This window comes from Eufriesea mexicana, unplaced genomic scaffold (genome assembly GCF_001483705.2).
Source record: "Eufriesea mexicana isolate 0111107269 unplaced genomic scaffold, ASM148370v2 scaffold598, whole genome shotgun sequence".
Lineage (NCBI taxonomy): Eukaryota > Metazoa > Arthropoda > Insecta > Hymenoptera > Apidae > Eufriesea > Eufriesea mexicana.
This window is the reverse complement of record NW_016908752.1, coordinates 249,935-269,546: the sequence shown is the minus strand read 5'-3', so window position 1 is coordinate 269,546 and position 19,612 is coordinate 249,935.

The window sequence follows — 19,612 nt, the reverse complement described above, 5'->3', positions numbered from 1 at the left end:
TTCACGAGAAACTGTTTTTTTTTTTACGTTTTACTGCGGTATACGATATTTCTCTATTTTTTATTAGTAATTCCGATACAGACGATTCTGATATCTACAGATAAAAAGTGATTTCGAATCATTCTGCCCCATCGAATAAAAATGCTGCAATCGTGGTAAACATAAAAAAATAAACATATCGATATTATTCTTTCTAACTTCTTTTATTCTTGGTAAAAAATTATTCTTACGAGTATTATAAAAAATCAGTGAGACTTCTTTACAGGTCAAAATTCCATATAACCGAGAAATAAAACGGAGTTTTTGTCCAATATTAAACGAATACCCTCGAAAAAGAAATTGAGGGAATAGAAGCAATGAAAAGGAATCTTTTCGATTCGTTTCCTCGCTGTATTCGAATTTCTCTGCGCTAATTCTTTGTTCGCAAGTGAATTCTCAGTGAAATATGAGATACAGTTGAAATTGGCGATCGCAAATGGTAAAATCGTAAAATCATCAAATTGCGAAATCGTTGATCTGTTTTGGTATTAACGCGTTTACCGATATATTTAGGTTGTAACGTTCACGTCTTACAGTACACGATTATCGTTAAACAGAAAATGCGTAATTTTCGATTTTTCAATGAAAACCTTATCGACTTGCAATTCTATCATTGATTCTTGCTATATTATCGAAATATACGATAGATCAGTGATTTCGGGAATTTAATGCTTCGATAAGGTAATATTAAAATGAACGAGGACATAAACAATTGTTCAGCGTCTTCATGATTTTCGACAGTCTTTCATCATGATATTTCGCGACGGCACAAGAAGGTTGCACAACCTACATATATAGACACGTATATATATGTACGTATGTGTGATTTGCATTTTTTTTTTTATGCGTGTACATATGTATAATAGCTAGAAATATAGTCACAGGCCAACATTTCGTAGTACAACACAGCACAATCATTGTCGTATCATTATTTTTTCATGTCCGATAGGTTTCACATTATATTACGGTATCAAGTTTAAATAATATAATCGTAATAATATATAATATATATAATATATATAATATTAAAATTGACCAGATATATTCTATTGACTAGGCACACTTAGTTTATAACAAGAAAAAAATTGTTTCCCTTTCTCTCTCGTTCCCACTCTCTCTCCTCTGCTCTCTCTCTCGCACGCACTCTCTCGCTCTCTTACACGCACTCTGGCTCTCGCTCTTTCATCTCTCGTCTCTTACTGCACTTGCATAGACAGCCATTCCCGTTCTTTTCTTTTATCTTCCCTTACGCAGCTTCGACTGTACTTTGCACGCAATTCATCCCACTTGGAATCCAATTGGACTTGCAACATTAATGTTAACTTGCCTCCTACTCTTTCCTCGCTTTCCTCCACGTTTCGCTTCCATCTATCGAGCATTATTAATTAACGATATTAATTAATAACTATCGATATTACTAACGCGATTTAACATGCAAAAGATAGCAAATAATTCATTCGTAATTCAATTATCGTTAAACTTCATCATTAATCCCAACACTTCTCTTCATCGCAAACCTCTCTCTCACTCTCTCTCTCTCTCTCTATCTCCATCTCTTCTTCCCTTTCCTCCTTTCCACGCTCCTCCTTTCGGACTCTTGCTCTCCTTTTCTCACTCACTCGCTATGCTTTCCGCATACGCTCATATGCACGTACATATTTAATAGTAAATATTATCGTTCCTTACCATAGTATGAAAAAATAGAAACTTCTGACAATAAAAACCAAACAAACGTGAATTCGCGTTCAAAGGGGTAAACGTTTCATAGACGCGCGGGCGCAAGTACTGTAGAGGTTAAACGACACATTTTCACTCGTCTACGAAATGGAAGAGATTCTCCGTCCTGCGTTTTTCAAAATTCGTTTCGCTAGAATCTCGTTTATTATACCGGGCTTAAAAATTTCTTGATTATCGGCTCTTTTGTAAAGTTCGAATTCACGTGCGTGGCACAGACGCTGGAACGTGGCGAATTCGCTTCGCGTCGACGATTCACCGTCGTGACTTTCCGAAAGGTAGCGTTGCTGAAAGTTACGCTGCGCGCGCATCCATTCGTACCCCCATGACACTTTCTTAATCGTTTACAGTATCGTCGTTATTATTATATTACTCGTAACTTCCATATTTCCTTGCATATCCACCCAGACCAACCCTTTCTTTCCCTTCCTCGTACTCCTTAATCCGCGTTTTGTCTCTCGTGTTCTAACCTCGTTCCCATTGCCCGTCTCAATCCCTCATTCCCGTTTATAGTCGTAATTCAAATTTGATTCCTTGAAGTAGTCACAATCAACTTATAATCTACTTCTGCACTTGTTTTTTGATACTATTAAATATACGTTACATATATTTTTATATATGTATTACATATACATATACGTATATGTAATATGTGCCACACGTACGCGAGCATATGCACATAATGTAATATATATATAAAAACACACGCACACAAACACACACATACATGCATGCATGTATATATGTGTACGTATGAATGCGTACGCGCGCACGCGTGTGTACCTCATATGTATATAGGTATGTAAGTATCGTGTAAATACTTTTAATATAGTTTCATGTAGGTGTTTGATGTTGTACGGTATGTTTGTATGATTCTTCAGCGTGTTCCGATTCCGCGTCAGATTTCGGTTCTTCTTTCCATTATTTCTCGTCGCTCGACCGACGCGTAGAACGCGTAATCGACTGACAGACTGGATAGATAGGTTAGATGGTTTCTCGTTTCGAGCAAGCGACGAGATCACGGAAACGTTTATATGCCTATGCGGTGTATAGTAAGTATCGTGTATTCGCTGTGTACGTGTGTGCTCGTAATCGTTACGTTACTTGTTCCTGTGTATACAAAATAGGTTTGCTCGCTCGCTGGCGATCGTGTAGTGATGTGTGTGCATTTTTTTGGCCGATATTTAACGCTAAGGCTTAACAACGTCGGATATACACGATACAAAAGAATTGTCTGTGCTGTTGATTACCATTTACCGGGATAATCCTCGTCCCGGTTCTTACGTTTACGATCTATCTTGTATATTATTTTTAACTGATAATCAATTGGTTTCGGTGCGCCTGTTCGAGCACCACCTTTGCTTTCCCTCTGTCCGATGATCGGCAAAGTTTCACTTGCAATGGCTTTCTTCGTGCAACGTCAATCGTAACAAGTGCATCGCAATTTTTTCCAAAACTATTCGGAACAACCTCCTAAAGCTGCGAGATTGAGATTTCGAGGATGGACGTGGAACTTGTTTTCCTTTTCTTTTCTTATCTTTTTTTTTTTTTTTTTTTTTTTTTTTTTTCTTGTTCTTTTTTGCTTAATCGTCGCACCGTTTCGATAACGGTGTCCCGGCAGAGGATGGTTCTCAGGTTACCTTCTAACATCTTTTTCCAGTAGAAAACAATAAGTTTCTCGAGGGACAAGTTAGCAATCAATAACGATCAACAGTAATTTTTTTCGGATTACGAAGCATAACATTTTGCGAGAATAGTGAATTCATATAGAAAAATAGAAAATCTTTTTACAAACAAATCGCATCGAGATAAATACATTTGATCATTCTTTTCAGTTCGAATTTTAATATTATTGTTCGTCTTTTTTTTCTTTTATTAGTATTATTGCTAGATGTCATTCGATAAGATTCTAAATACGTGTTTTCGAGATTTATGGAACGAAAATCCGAAGAACGAATATGTCTAAATAAGATGATTCCGTGGGTGTGCGATGTAAACATACAAACTTCATTGTAACGACGCTAAGTGTGTCTACGTGCTTTATGGATCGTTTTGCTAGGCCGCTAAGTGTGCAAGATCTCTTGCATTTAGCTTCCAACGATATTTTATAACGGACGTTCCATAAAAGCGTTGTAAAGAACGTTTATAAGCGAAAAGCATGGAACAAAACGGACATAATACTCGTTTTCAGTCAACTTTCATCTTATTTTATTCGTTCAAGGATATCTACGAGTGAAATTGTTCAATCGAAACTTTTCATTTCGAGCTCGCATAGAAGCGAGAGCAGATGTTATTCGAATAGTTAGTAACGAAACAACGCAACTACCTATAGCAAAGTAATCAACATAGATCATTCGTGGTGTTTCGTTTTAATTTTGTCGTTCGATTTCTTTTGCTCACAATTCACTATGGCTATTTTATTCGATAGAATTGAACTTTAATAATAACGAACATTTATTATTTTATCGATAAAGTAAGAAGATATGGAAAAAACGTATGCTTAAAGAGTCTTTGCGTTTCAATTTCGATAACAGATTTAATGTTAAAACTGTTTCAAGAGTTTTCTCGAAACTTGCCTTCTAAAAAATGTTTATTAGCTATTCGTACAACTTGAGAACATTGTCGAGTGAACTTCGCGTATCCGTGACTGAAATTCAAAGACAAAAAAGATCGCAGGATTTGAACAAACCGCAAAAGACGTCGATGTATTCACTGAGAACCAGTACTGTAATACAGATTGGTCAAAAACGTAGAAACAAATCGGATAAAGTGATTGGCGTAGGGCTTTGGGAGCAAAGCTCAGCGCTCATACCTTAACATGGGCCCGATAAATTCGATTTTAGTTCAAGTTTGTGCAAACATAGTACAAGATATTTAATACGTGCCGTGTACGAGATATCAATTAATAACTCGGCATTACATACCTTATATTCTAATCATACGCGTATGTCACAATTAATTTTATCGAAATGTGATATTTTTCACTTTACCGTTCGATTATTTTTCTCAATCTCTTTTTACATTTTTCTTTTCTTCCTTTCTTTTTTTTTTTGCTTTTTCCACTTTTTTTCTTTTTAATAATACGCACGTCCGTACACGCTTACCAGCGCACGATACGTTCGACAAATTAAGATCGATAAGAAAAATAGACTAGATACATATGGAAAAACGAGCAACGTAATTTCAACGTTAAAAAAATAACACGAGTCGCATTTTATCGTTTTTTTTTTTTTCTTTTTCTCTTTCTTTTTTTTACAGCGTTACTTAATTTTTTTCCTTTTTGGTTTCAAGCATACACGTTTATCTTAAGTATTCCTACACTCGTCATCGCCTGTCTTCTCGCCGACAACCTTTCTCATCTTTTTTTTTTTTTCTTTTTACTTCTTTGTTTCCTTCCGGTCTTTCGCAAGCACGAAAGAGCGCTTGGTCGATTGCAGTTTACAATTCAACGTACAAATATAATTAGAAAAATATAATCGGTAGAAGAATATAGAGATAGAATAGAGTTAGAATCAATTGTTTTTTTTCCATTTTCTCCTTTTCTTTTTTTTTATTTTTTTGTTATCGATTAAATGTCAATATTCCCTCCCCCCATTTTCACTGGAGCGTCAAAGTCTTGCTTTAAAAAAATTACACAACTATCTGATAAGTAAGTATAGATGGTAACATCTATGACATTCACGCATCTTTCAACTCTCTTTCACGCTAACACAGTTCTCACAGTTTTTCCTTTCTTCCCTTATTCTTCGTACTACAGCTTTTATCTTCCTCTTGTCCTCCACATATAGACAGAGAGTCTCTCACGTTAGAAACGTAATCTCACTCGTCGCTAATCATTTTCATGATCAATGAATTTTTAACATCCCTATTCTCTTGTTTCTCCATAAAAAATCGTTTTCTTCGTTTTTTTTTTTTTTTTACGCGTAATTACACGCCGAAAGGACTGGTATATTAAAACGATGTAAAAATATATGTGTCGTCCGATCTATTTCAGAACTGTATTTTATTTGTCCGTTAAAATTAACGCACGGAAGAGTTAAAAGGGTACGCGCTGACCAAATTTTCGTTTTGTCGCCTCCTTTTCGTCCTTTCCCGAAAATTATTTTGGCTCAGTCTGCAACGTCCGTTAAATCGAATTTGAATTTCTCTCGAGTAAAAGAATAGCGTAATTATGTTCTAAATTTTCTAGAACTCGTACGTAGCTATTAGTAAAAATTTGTAATATTAATGGTAAATTTCGAGTGGGAAAATGAAACTTCACGTTTTTATCGTGTGTATTCGTTACTCATAGTCGTGTGTCACGTAAGGGAAGTTGCAACTGAAACTATTATACCTTCTACTTTTCTCTTTATCGGATTAGTTTCAAGAATTGTCGCGTAACGAGTGAACCTTTAAACCTATTTACCAATTTTTGTAAAAAATATATTCAATTAATAATGGTTTTCGTACACATTAAGCAACTACGTAAGTGTCTAAGCAAGAGTCAATTTAATTTAACACGAGTGGTAAATTCGATGTCGATATAGTGGTAAACATTTCGTGAACTTATCGAAATTAAACTGATCGAGAAGTCGTTAACTCTTTAAATATCAATTAACGAACAAATACGTAAGAACATGAAAGAACGTTCAACGAGTTTCTTTGTATCTTCCTTCTTTGTCATCTTAAACCTACAATAGACATTTTTCGAATCAAACCAGACGATTCGTTTAATCGATGTCAGGGAATTGAGAAAGCATATCGGTGCCTTTTGCTTCCTGATTTCGTGATGCGAGTAGGAAATTGAAAATTCGTCCATCTCTAACGTTACATCATATATAAAATCAACAATGTCGTATTCGGAGAATCGATTGGTCTCTAGCTAATGATCGTGGTATACAAATATACTCTGCTTCACTAAATCCCATTCTTTCACGACTTTACTCTCAGTCTCAAACGAATATTAAACTTAGCATAGGTTCGACCATTCCTCCTATATTTTTATGAATTCAACGGATGATTAATCTTCAATTTTCTGTGAAATGTAACTTTTCTTAAACATAATATTCTTATCGCATTACGAATACGCGATTTTCATCTTTTTTTTTTTCTTTTTCTTTTAACTACTAGGGTAACAGATATGAATATCAACAGTTTACTTTTACGAGGCGACAAGTATCATTTCAACATGATTGTTCATACGTATCTTCAATATTGCTCATTCCCATTCTAGCAACAAACAGGGAAGAAGATATTGCAATATAACAACAAAAATCATCGAAGCTCTCACGTGGTATGTGCATAATAAAAATATATAATAAGCAATGCGGTTAATTGTATCGATATACGTTTACAAAAAGGTGTTAATACGTCGAATTGATTTTGCTTCGACAATGAGCGCCGGTTTACATTTTTATCCTTTTCTTTTTCTTTCCTTTTTTTGTACTGTGTTAATGTTCTCTTGTTCACACTGCGTTCGTTAAACATATTTGTACTATATACACGGATAAAAAATTTCTTGCAACTAAAATTCATCCGTTGCTCGTTTATATATATTATCTGCTCGTATATCACCGTATTTTAGACCAGTGCTGTCCACGAGTGGAGATCCCTGCGCGGTTTTCTATATACCCCTCCATGCATCGTCGTTGCAGGAGAAACAGAGCTCAGAGTCAGATGAATAGTCTCCATGTCACGTGACTTCCCCCTCCCTTCGATTTCGCTCTTATTGAAACGGAAGATGATACGCGGGAGTGGGGGAAACTCAGCTTGGTACGCGAGTACAGTGGACAGTGCACTGCTTTAGACTTACAATAGAATTCGCTTATCAGGTTAGGTTAGTGTTCCACTTCGAACTCGTTCTGCTGCGATTTTTACCGAATTTTTTACAAAGATCTAATCATTCTAAGCGTCACTTTTTCATTTTCCAATCATATCTCGTATTACGCGTGATTATTTTGGGCGAATTTTTAACAAAGGTTTAAGAATCGGTTGAACAATATTACATTAATTAATACCAAACAAAAATGTAAATGTTTCAGTTTCACGACATTTAGAGCTGTAATTGGAGATTTCTTTTGTAATTTAGAGTTAAATATTTCTTCCTGTGCGACGAATTACTTATTTTTAACCGTTAAAAGTTATAAATATCATCCCAAACTAATTTGTTTGGTTATGTTTATGGCAAGCATGGTCAAATTCATCTGTTTTATGATACATTGTCACTATTGACGGTATTAACAAAATAATTATATAATTAATATTACCAACGGTTACGTTTTTTTTTTCTTTTTAAATAAAGTTAAAAGAAAATTTGAATGAGATGAAATTTCAGCTCTAAGAGTTAATTCATAGATCAAGCAGTAATATGAGATTTTTCTCTGCAAGACTTCCTTAATCAGATATTAATTTGATCCAATTTTTTTCGTATATTAACACGTTTTGTGCGAAGTAAAATACATATATAATAAATAAACGAAAAAATATTTAATTCTAATGGAATTAAAATATCATATATATACATATAATTTTAATATTAATATTAATAACATATAAATGTTATTAATAATAATAGTTGTATATCTTATTAATAACGCATAAATGTTATAAATGATAATGATTATATATCATATTAATAACATATAAATTTAATAACAAATTCATGCTACATATGTACTTCGATTTCCTTTAATATACGTTTTATTTAAAAATTGAGTGAAAGAATTTTATCTTTCGGCACGAAACGTGTTAATAAAGCATAAATGAAGTCTAAAGGACTTTTATTGAAAAAGACGCGTTAGAGAATATATATTTTTCGAATATCATGTGGGTTACCATTTTCTTCATTGCTAACAACCTTTTCGTATACCATTTAAGTATATTACTTAGTTTCTTTCGAACCGGTACAATTTTTCCGAGAAACGAGACGAGTTATTTCCAAAATTTGTTTGTCTTGTGCGCAAATACGTAGTATTGAGAGAAAAAATATGAAATACTATGAACGTATAGATTCAATCGTATACATCAAGTAATTGTGCAATTTAAGGGTTTTCTTCAAACGATAAATATATGGCTTCGATACTTTTTAGAGACCGTTTCATCGCTAAACAAGAAATTAATCAACGGGGTTTGAAAATTTACTATATTCGATGACCTTCAAATAGAATAAAAGTTGAAAAGTTATTAAAGACATGTTTTACACAAGTTTTAAATAAACGATGTAAAAATCTGTTCGTAATACCACCAGATTTTTGTAAATATCATATTACGAGTTATTTAAAATCTTGTTCCCTGTACTGTATTTCAAAACTGTTACAAACCGTTACTGAAAAAGCATTCAAAATAATTTTCTTTTTTAAAATAAAATAACTAAAAGTATATTACTTTCTTCACTATCCCCGATTAATTTTTTGTTTGATGAAATGATGAAATAAGGTTTTCAAAATAAAAACAAAAATTTACTAACCAAAGTTGGAAACAGACTTAAACTGCAGAATTGCCTATACAATAAATCATTTATATAATTTAATCTCTAAATCAAATCCTTCTTTATAATAATGACGATATACTTTATGATAATTGACGATATTGGCAAAAATATTCAACAATGTATTTCCAATTTCTATATTAGGCAGATGTATATTTGTAAGATTTGAAATGCAAAATTATTTAATTACGATAATTTCTAAAAAATTGTGCCAAAAGTATGTAACACGTAATTCAAAGACTATTATTTAGTAACGAAACGTCGTATGAAATATGGCACGAGGAAAATCATGCTCATTAAATGGAAATTTTCGTTACAGAGGAATTATCGATTTGTAGATTATCGAAGAATTGGCTTTATTTTATTTGGCTCGAATAATAACGTCGAATTTTGTCTGACCACGATATGTTGCGAAATCCGGCAGTATGAAGATTGATAGAAAATCGTTTCACTAAGCTGAAGGAAAATAACAACATAAGTTATCCTTCTGAGCTCGTAAGCAATTATTCAAAGTGAAATATAAATTTAAGAACATATTTATGAATCGAGTCAGTTTTCCTTTCACTTGAAAAAATTTTGAAAAAATACACAAAGCGTTTAAAAAAAGAAAGAAAAAGAATAAAAATTTGAAAGAAAGGGAAGAAAATAATATAATATTGGATAAAATATTGAATAAGACTGAAGCAACTAATAGCATTGACACGTTAACACTGGAACTATTAAACCAGCTAAAATGGTTGCTCTCAGACTTGTTTTTACACCGAAAACGTAGAACTGCTTTTAACAAAGTTAGCTTTCATATTCGAATAGAAACATAATTATATATAATAGTACTTCAATTATTTCCTATGCGCATTGTACATATTTGAATGTAACGTAATAACATTACAGGTTGATAATTCCATGGTTAAATACCAGAAGAGGTTCGTACGGTTTATCCATCAGAGGCAAATTGAAATGAAATTTCTCGTGGTACCTTAGAAAATTAATATAACAATGTCGTTATCGTTAGTGGCTTTTGTGCATTTAGTTTATACATATATCGTTTGTCAAAGTGATCCGAGTCAAGAAACAGCCTTGAACTCGAAGCTTTATTTTAAGATTTTAATAACAGATCGGTGGACTACAAATGGTAGATTCTATTCGTCTAAATTTCCTTCCACGTGGCCAAACTATCACTTGGAATATTTATACTAGCGAAATCGATGAAGTCCATTTGAAACTCGTGAAAATTTAATCAACACCTGTTAACCGGAAGAGTATACTTTTTTACACGACAACGCATGGTCTCACGTAGCTTCCCTGACTCGTCGAAAAATAAGGGTCTATCTTATAATAGTTTAGTTCTCTATCGACTATCGTTCGGTTCCGTCCGTGACAACGTTCTTTACAGATAATCGTTTCAAAGATGACCAGATAAAGGCGGCAGTTAATTCCAAATCCTTTTTAAACAAAAATCGAAACTTCTTGGTGGATTATATAAGCTCGTAGGATATTGGAATAATTATATTAATATTGAAATAAATCAAGTCACGAAATAAAGTTATATTCGAAGAATATTTAGGTTACTCGAATCCTCCGTGCTATAAATTCGAACGAACTTTCTTCGATGTCTAACGTAATCGATTAATAGATAAGAAACGTTTATACTTCGAAAAAGGAAGCGTTTTCTAGCTTCGCGATGGGTAGAATACGCTTCTAAAGTTTGGCCACTTATTTCTGAAAGACCCTGTATAGATTTAAACAATGAGATTTAGCGTGGTTCATGGTTCAGAATACACGTAGAGCGCAGAGTGAGCATTAAGACTTCGAATGATACTTTCCCCGATCGATATAGATATAACGATGCATCTAGCTGAAAATATTTGTTTACGTAAGTTTGTTTACGCAAGAGAATGTTTACGATCGCTTATCGGTATTGTTCATCGACGTGCATTTATATCGAGTCACGTGTGCGTGTGTTTGAAGAACAGAGGAAGTATTAGATTCGAAGGAGAAGGCGTGGTTTCAAATATTCCAGCGAAACGCGTATTTTTCGAATTTTTGTGCACTGTACACGGATATCGTTCGAATCGTCTGAATAGCCTAATTTTTCTACCGAAATACCATTTTGATTCTCGCGTCGATCTTCTAATATCCGATATCCGATATCCGATTGGTCTGATTGTGATGAGATGCAATGGCTAACTCCGATATACAGGGTGTCCAATTTTAATCGATAAATGCGAATTTCGCGCGAACTAGTCTCCGCGGTAAAAAATGGTTCTGACAAAATTTTAACATCGTTGCGTCGTAACCGCCATTTTTTTTATTAACGTTAACTCGGTTTCTGTAAATGGAGCCAACAGTAGTAAGAAAATAATGGTTTCTTAGCAATATTTGAATTAAAGTATTTCTTTGACAAATCATTTTTCGATATGCACGTAGAGAATGTCGAGTTGCATCGAACAATGCATTAAAAAACGTACAATCCCATTTAAGAAACAAAAATGACATTCGCACGGTTCATCTATATGAGAACAATTACAGCATATTACATTCTCCTTGAAATCACTCAATCGCTGTCTGAACCATTTTCTTGCACGTTAATCGATTAAAACCGATTAAAATTGGACACTCTGTATATTGTACATTTATCTCTAATTACACGTAGGTGACGTGTAATACACGAACGATGCATTCTGACTACGATAGAAAAGAATGTTCCAAAGGAATGATAACTTACAATCGATTAACGCAATACTTGTCAACTCCGATAGCATTAACACCCTCGCCTAACCACCCGTTACCTAAAGTCCGTTTGCCGGATTGCAGCGCTACTTTAGCGTACGGTTTTCATGGAATCGTGCTTTCCAGTCCGAGTAAATGACAACTGTGACAACGCGACAATACGATAACGCCCAACAACGTAATCGACGCGTTCATTTTTTCGAAAATATTTTTACCGTTATCGACGATACTATACATTTAAATGCGTCCAAAATAGTATTTTAGGGTTATACGTGAATTTTTCTTTCATCCTCCCTGTTCGTGGAATCGATCTCCATCGCCGAGCGTGTTCGCGTTCGTTTCGTATGCGTGTGCACGAATGGAATGCACGAGGTCGATCTGAACTCGAAGAGGAGAGTATCTGCGATACGAGATTCTACGCTACGATTCGCTATTGCTAGTCTACACACGTGATTGTGGTCGTCCTAACAACGATACCACCAATTAAATATCGATAAGAAAAAATTGAACGATTAAACCTCGGATCCTTAACTGGTTACAATTTCATCGGTTTTGTTCATTAAGCGATCGTCGCTTAACGAACACGACTCACATTTAAAAGAGGTTCCTCGTGATATCAATTTTAGAGTTTCGTTGTCATTCTTCTTTTAAATCCACGAAGCGATTCGTATCAGTGTCTTCGTTTATTAATTTCGATAATTAAGCATTTCTTATCTCTTCCAGGCAATCTACCATTGGGCCTAGTCTTTCAATGGTGTTTCATTTTCACGAAGTACGATGATCAAGGCTCCTGTCAAAAAATGTTTTCAGTTACTAAAGCTTAGACCGATTTGATAGAAACTTTGTAATAATCGTCACCGACATAATTACATTTTATATTACAACGGAAATTCTGCGGTATATTGCAAAATTTGAAACAGACATTTGGAAATATGAAGTATAGCAAATAATACTCTCCACGTAGTAATAAATTGATATTTAAAACAAATATCTGAACAAAATAATATTTTACGTTTGGATGAAAAATACTTTTTAATAAAGAAGACTTACTAATATATATATTAGTATAAAACTCAAATATCATCGTATTGAATTTACGCTGTTAAAACAGATATTAAATATGCTATTGTAATAAATGTAATAAATATATAGTAGATACACTACTAGCCAAGAATTTAGAACCACTTTCTCTCTTAAACCTGTATCCTTTGTATTCCCTTATACGAATCCCCTGTTATTAATTCGAAGTTAGCATTGAAAGTATCGATAATGATGTTTTTCCGTTTCACAAGATTTTAACTAAGTAGTTTAAGTAACGAAATTCTTAGCTGACTTTTTCTTTAATCTTGCATTCTATGGATCGCGTTTTGATTTGAAATGTTTGATCAGCAGTGTATATAAATCGTAAGCAACGTTCCCTCTAATATTTGTCTACCTACGCGGGTCTGTTGTTATTCTGAACAAAGAATTTTGTCGGCTACGTGTTATGACAATAGCAGATACTAGGTACTATGCATCTACCATACAATGGTTAGGAAAAAGAATGCAAGTCGAATTGATTACCATGGAGCAGGGGCACCTGCCATGATATAATCATAAAAATAGGACACACGAGTTTTCATTATTAGTTTGAAATGTCACATCTATAAATCTCATCATATAACATCGTGTGACAAAGAGAACGAATAGGATTTATGAAAACTGAATAAGGACAGAGCAACGAAACACAGTCGTCGACATCAAGCTCTATCAGTTTTAACCTAGAAGTAATAAATCCCAGTGTTAACATAGACTAAATGGAATTCATATAGAGAAACAAAAATTAATTCTATTACTATCATAGCATATTACCAAAAATCTAAGAGCAACAACTTCGAGAGCATGAAAGGTAAAATGAGGAGGATCTGACATAATATCAAACGAATGAATCACCACTGCTTTGAAAAGAATTGTACATACGAAGGGGCACTTATATGTGTGCACATACTTAGAGAGAACATTGGTTATGACTGGTAGATCGTGTGAACTCGAGAAAAAGATTGGATATCTAATGATATTTCTTATTTCGTGTATCACCTGAATTTCATTGACTTCCTATTAAGTGTCTCGTTTTTATTTTAATATCGATTTGTATTACGCTATATGTACATAACCTTTACCTTTTAATAACGAAAGGATCGAAAACCGATAATATGACAACTCTTTCGATTCGCATAGTTGTCATACGGTTATATGCTTGGAACTATAAATTGGAATGTTAATATCGATAGAAGATAATTATAGGACATTACAGACTTTTGCTTCATTTCCAGGTAATTTTCATTTTAAACGTTGTTCTGTAACAGATAGACAAATTTTATACCGGAGTTTATTTCTGTTAAACAATTTGAGCATAAAAGGATCAAGAAATATACTTACGTACAAAAATATATAATTCGTCTGTTTGCTAACAAATGTGTTTTTCATAGAAAATTTCAAAGTTAGAGATAGTACTGAACGATTAGCGAAGATGTATGTATATAATGTAATATTGGTTCAGAAATTTTGTAAAATAGATTTAAATAGATATAAAAGTTTGTTTATTTTAAGTTTATGAAATTGTCAATGACGACCGAATTATTAACGATATATTTAAATATTTAAATTATTATTAAATATCAAATTTAATATCATTTGAACGTACAACGTTGAATTTATTATAGTAAATTTAAATGCCGATAAAATGTAACAGACACGAAGCGCACGCATCGAAGCAAAAATATCTTTCATCTCTATCTTCTCGATATGCTCAGCTGTTGCGAACATTTTTGTCTTTTTTTTCAATCGTTTGCACTGATCTATCGTGACACGTTTGCGATAAGAAAATGTACTTAAGAGCATTTATGAGTGGTAGAATTTTTCAAAACGTGGTAACCATATCGAGAGTATATGCAATATAGCTATAGCCACGAAGAAACAATTCATGTCAATGAAAAGGAAAGGTATGTACAATGAACGTAAAGTTCAAGATACCGTAATTTAAAAAACGCGCCATTAACGAGGTAAACAGAGGTCTTATTACAATGGAATAAACTTAACGCTTTTAAAAGCTTCGCTATCAAAAGCTAAGCAAGTTGAAAGTAAGAATTATCACAATGAGAAATGAGTTTTAAATTTGCTAAAATACAATCTTGAACGTTTGTCGCAGAACAAGCGAGGAAAATAAGTATAGGCTTGCTTTCAATCAAGTAATTTCTCCCTACTTTGAAAGAAACGTGATAAAATGGATACAAAGGGATGTAATAAGATAAAAAGCTATACGATGTAAAAGCTTTAGAAATTTCTCGTATAAAATCATTTAACAAAAATATTAGGTATATTTTACTTAGTTGTATTTAAATGATTGAGAAAATAATCCTAACCTCTTCTCATAGCGATTGGTTAAAATAATTTACTAAAAAGGATCTTGCTACTAATTGTACAAGAATAACAATATGATTGTCTCGAGAGTAATATTAATGTAATAATAATACTTATTACTTTATTTGTTGTTGAAATCTATAAAAACTTGAAAACTTTTCGAACGTGTTACTTAGAAACAATAGGTGCATCTGAATATTATCGTTTAAGCGAATTGCTGAATAGGAACTATATCGAATGTTTTACCAGTAGATATTGGTTTTTCATTGACACGGCGTAGACGATTGAAAATCACTAGTTATTCAAAATGTCAAAGTCGTTATACGAAATGACAACGTTTAATTAAAATTTTCAGTTTCCGAGTAAAGTCACTTTGAATTTTTGTTTAACATGCAAATCGATATCGCACTATACATATAAAAAATAACACGAACCTCTTTTAATGAGAGTATGGGTGCAAGTTTGTGCAGCGATATAACATATGCGACGACTGTCGTGACATATTCTATCAGCGTCGATATTTCGGTATTTCCTTTAAAACTGGCTGATAAACAGATATCTGCAATACCGACGAATAACTTCAAGACAGTCGATACGCGGTAAGTGCATTTCAAACATGGAAGATAAACTTTTGAAAGCTGTGCGTTGCACTTGAACTTTTGTCTTTGTTTTATGCAGCGTGGCAGGGAAACAATTAACTGGTATCGTTAATTATGTACTCAATCGAGATCTATCCCACTGTAAATAGAGAAGTTAAACACGATTAATCAAGTACGTGATGATAAGTCAAAGATAATAATTTCGGTCGGTAATCGATGAAATTGAAGTGTAGAAATAAATGACGTTTGGTTACTAGGATATCGCGTAATGCAGTGAGAAATAATAAATGCGCAGAGAAACGAGTGTGTCTCGAAAATATAGATACGAGTATTTCCTGAGAATCACAATCCATTAATTCCCAACGTTATCGTTTAGTTGCAACTCTATTTTATCTGGTCAGCAATTACCCGGTGAAAAAATTTCGCAAAAGAGGACAACGCGCAACTCTCATGAAAGACACGATTACCAGATGTTCGTGCGATATTAACAGTGCAAGTTATCTCATCGAACAATCGTAACGATCGAGTCTTATTTGTCTACGAATTCCGCGTGATAAAGCTATGACCTTACAATTTTAGTCAACAAGACTTTGTATCATTACAATATTGGTGTTCAATTACAGTTTAAATTATTTCCATTCGTTCTCGATTATCTGACGTTTTCCTTTATCCGGTGTAGTTAAAATAGCAGATTAATTAGCCCCTTACCACTAAAGCTAAAACACTCTTCTAATCTTATTATCGTATTAATACCGCTTATTTGTGACTTTTAACGGGCTTTAAAATGTCCTCTCGCTAGAAATCCAGTATTTCAGTAGTACAACGATCGGTTGATAGAGACGTCGGAAACTGAACAGAGCGTTAAGCATCGTGGATTCGTACGGTTTGCTTATTAACATTTCGTGCTGATTCAAAATTTCTATTCGACAATTACCATAGTACGGTACCGACAATTAATGAGGAAAACCACGCATCGTAAACACGGTGTTCTGCTACTTTCATTCTGGCCGATGCTAGTCCCATAAATGCTTCTACGTCTAACTAGATTATTTAACCGTTAAATCGATTTCAATTTCTTTCGTTCCCTACATCGTAACTATATGCTTGTTTATAAACAACGTGTCTAATATCGAATCAACTACGCTATACACGTATATAGAAACACGTAATATTTACTGTTGAGTATAAAATGTAATACCTGTTATATACAGTACGAGGCAGCATAGATGTAACAATGCACACGAACTGATCCACGAATTAAACATACGTTCAGATTGTACACCAAGCATATTTCGCGCGAACCGCCATGTTGGACGATCGCTTTCGAAATCTCGTTTCGTATAAACACTACATATGTATAACCAATACACGATTTTAGCGTTCCAGGAATATGTTATTGATTTTACGTCGAGTTAAAGTAATGTTTATACAAAATACGAACTGATCATCTCGTAAAACAAATCTTCTTACGAAATATGTATTTTTCGCGAAGAATCAGTTCATATGTATTTGTATCATCGATACTACTATCCTGTGTACAACACCATTGATCGACTATTAACTTTCAGCTTTTAATTACATTCGAATTTCAATGATCAATAACAATGATGATCGAAGTATTATCATCGTGTATCATCGATCGTAGACATAATGTTAACGAAGGTGTTTACACTGTAAATGAAACCAATGGCGAATATCACGAAGAACTGTCAAATTGAAAAATTTCAATCGCAGTTTTGCAAGCTGAAATATTCGCGTAATTTGACTACTTTTTAGGCAATCGAAGAGATGACATTTTGAAATTCTTGAAATCGGTAAAAAAAGTTCACAATTTTTAGATATCATTTCCGATAAAGAGCGATATATGTAATTTCGAATTAATTCGAAATTAATTCGAGATAGTCTTAGTTGTACGAAATGATGAACTTGATAATAAGTCGAGCATATAACGATGTTTATTTGATTTCAGCGAAGATCGTTGTTAACGTTACAGTAACGTAACAACAGTACCGGTCAGCTTAAATGGCCACAGATCAAGATCGAGCGCGTCATTTATCCGGAGAAGTAAATTTCCACGAATAAGCCGTTTTTATCTGACTTCAGCTCCCTCTACCGTGAATATACTTCAGCTCCCTCTACCGTAAAATGCAATTTGCGATAATATAGAGTCCAACTTTCTGTCTTACAGAATTCAGCTCTAGACGTACAAATTACTGCCAAGAAAATAAAAATCAATTGAAATACAGTCATGTTCGGAATTATTTGGATCGTAAGATTTACAGCAATCGGATTAAAACAATTTTACAACGGTTGAATAAAAGATATAACGATTTCATTTTGTTTCAAAAATTGATAATTCGCTGTCGATACGAATTGTATGAACATACAAATTGGATGGAATAACCTGTGGTTATTTAAGCGGACAGATGAGTGGTTAATTAACCAGACAGTACTAATATATTTGATTTCGGTATCCGTTCGAGTTTAAACGTAGATAATTTAAAAAAGTAACGATCACGATTAGTATGTAAATCACAAACAATTTCCCGTTTACACAAGTATGTATGTATGTATGTATGTACGTGGCACTCTTTAGAACATCATGCGTGAATAATCGGTATTTGTGTTTGTGTATATGTATTTACATGTGAGGTTACATATAGATTGTTGTTAATGTTAGTATTGTTATTATTACCATTACTTTTACTATCATTGTTACTATTATTCTTATTCCTATTATTATTATTATCATTATTATTGGTATATTATTATTAGCAATATTATTAATGTTATTGTTATTACTACTATAATTATTATTATTATTATTACTATTGTTATTATTATTATTATTATTATTATTATTACTGTTATTATTATTGTTGTTGTTGTTACTGTTGTTATTATGATGATTATTTATACATAAGTTGGATACAAATATAAGTTTATATTGGATGGTGAAAATATCCTAATCGTAGCATCTATAGTAATATACTAATCGCGTAAGAAAGTTAAGAGGTCCCTCTTTCCTTGATTCCCTGTGCCTTTCATTTTTTGATTAGCTGCATCCTTGTAGATATTCGTTTGACTTTAATTAGTCCGTCATGGATTATCGAAATATATGTGCAAATAACAGATACAAAACATATTTTACGTGTTATTATCGGTATTAATTACAGGTCGAGGCACCAAAATTAATTAACAATGAGAATGTTCGTTATTCGAAATCTGATAAGTATGCAATTAAGTATTAGCTTCGAACGAAGAAACTTTTCGTGTTTGCATATTTCGTTCACTTTGTTACTAACTCGAAAACTAATTTTCATAATTAATCATATAGTAATCAGTAGATAATAAATTCCACAGAAATTAAACTGTACTTGATATTTTGGTACGATAGTTTCAAACACTTGGGTACTTTGGTGCAATCAGTCTGTGCGATGAAGTACTTGTACAATTATGTTCGAGTGTTGGTGTATTTTGTCACATTTTCATAAAAGTTACTCGATTTTTATTTAAATTCCACTTGACCCGATTTGGTGATTTTTCCATTATCCATAGAAAAAGTTCAAATAACATAAAAGTTCAGAAACTTTTAAGTAAACGTAATATGTAAGAAAACTGATAACGATCGATTGTTTTTCATAAT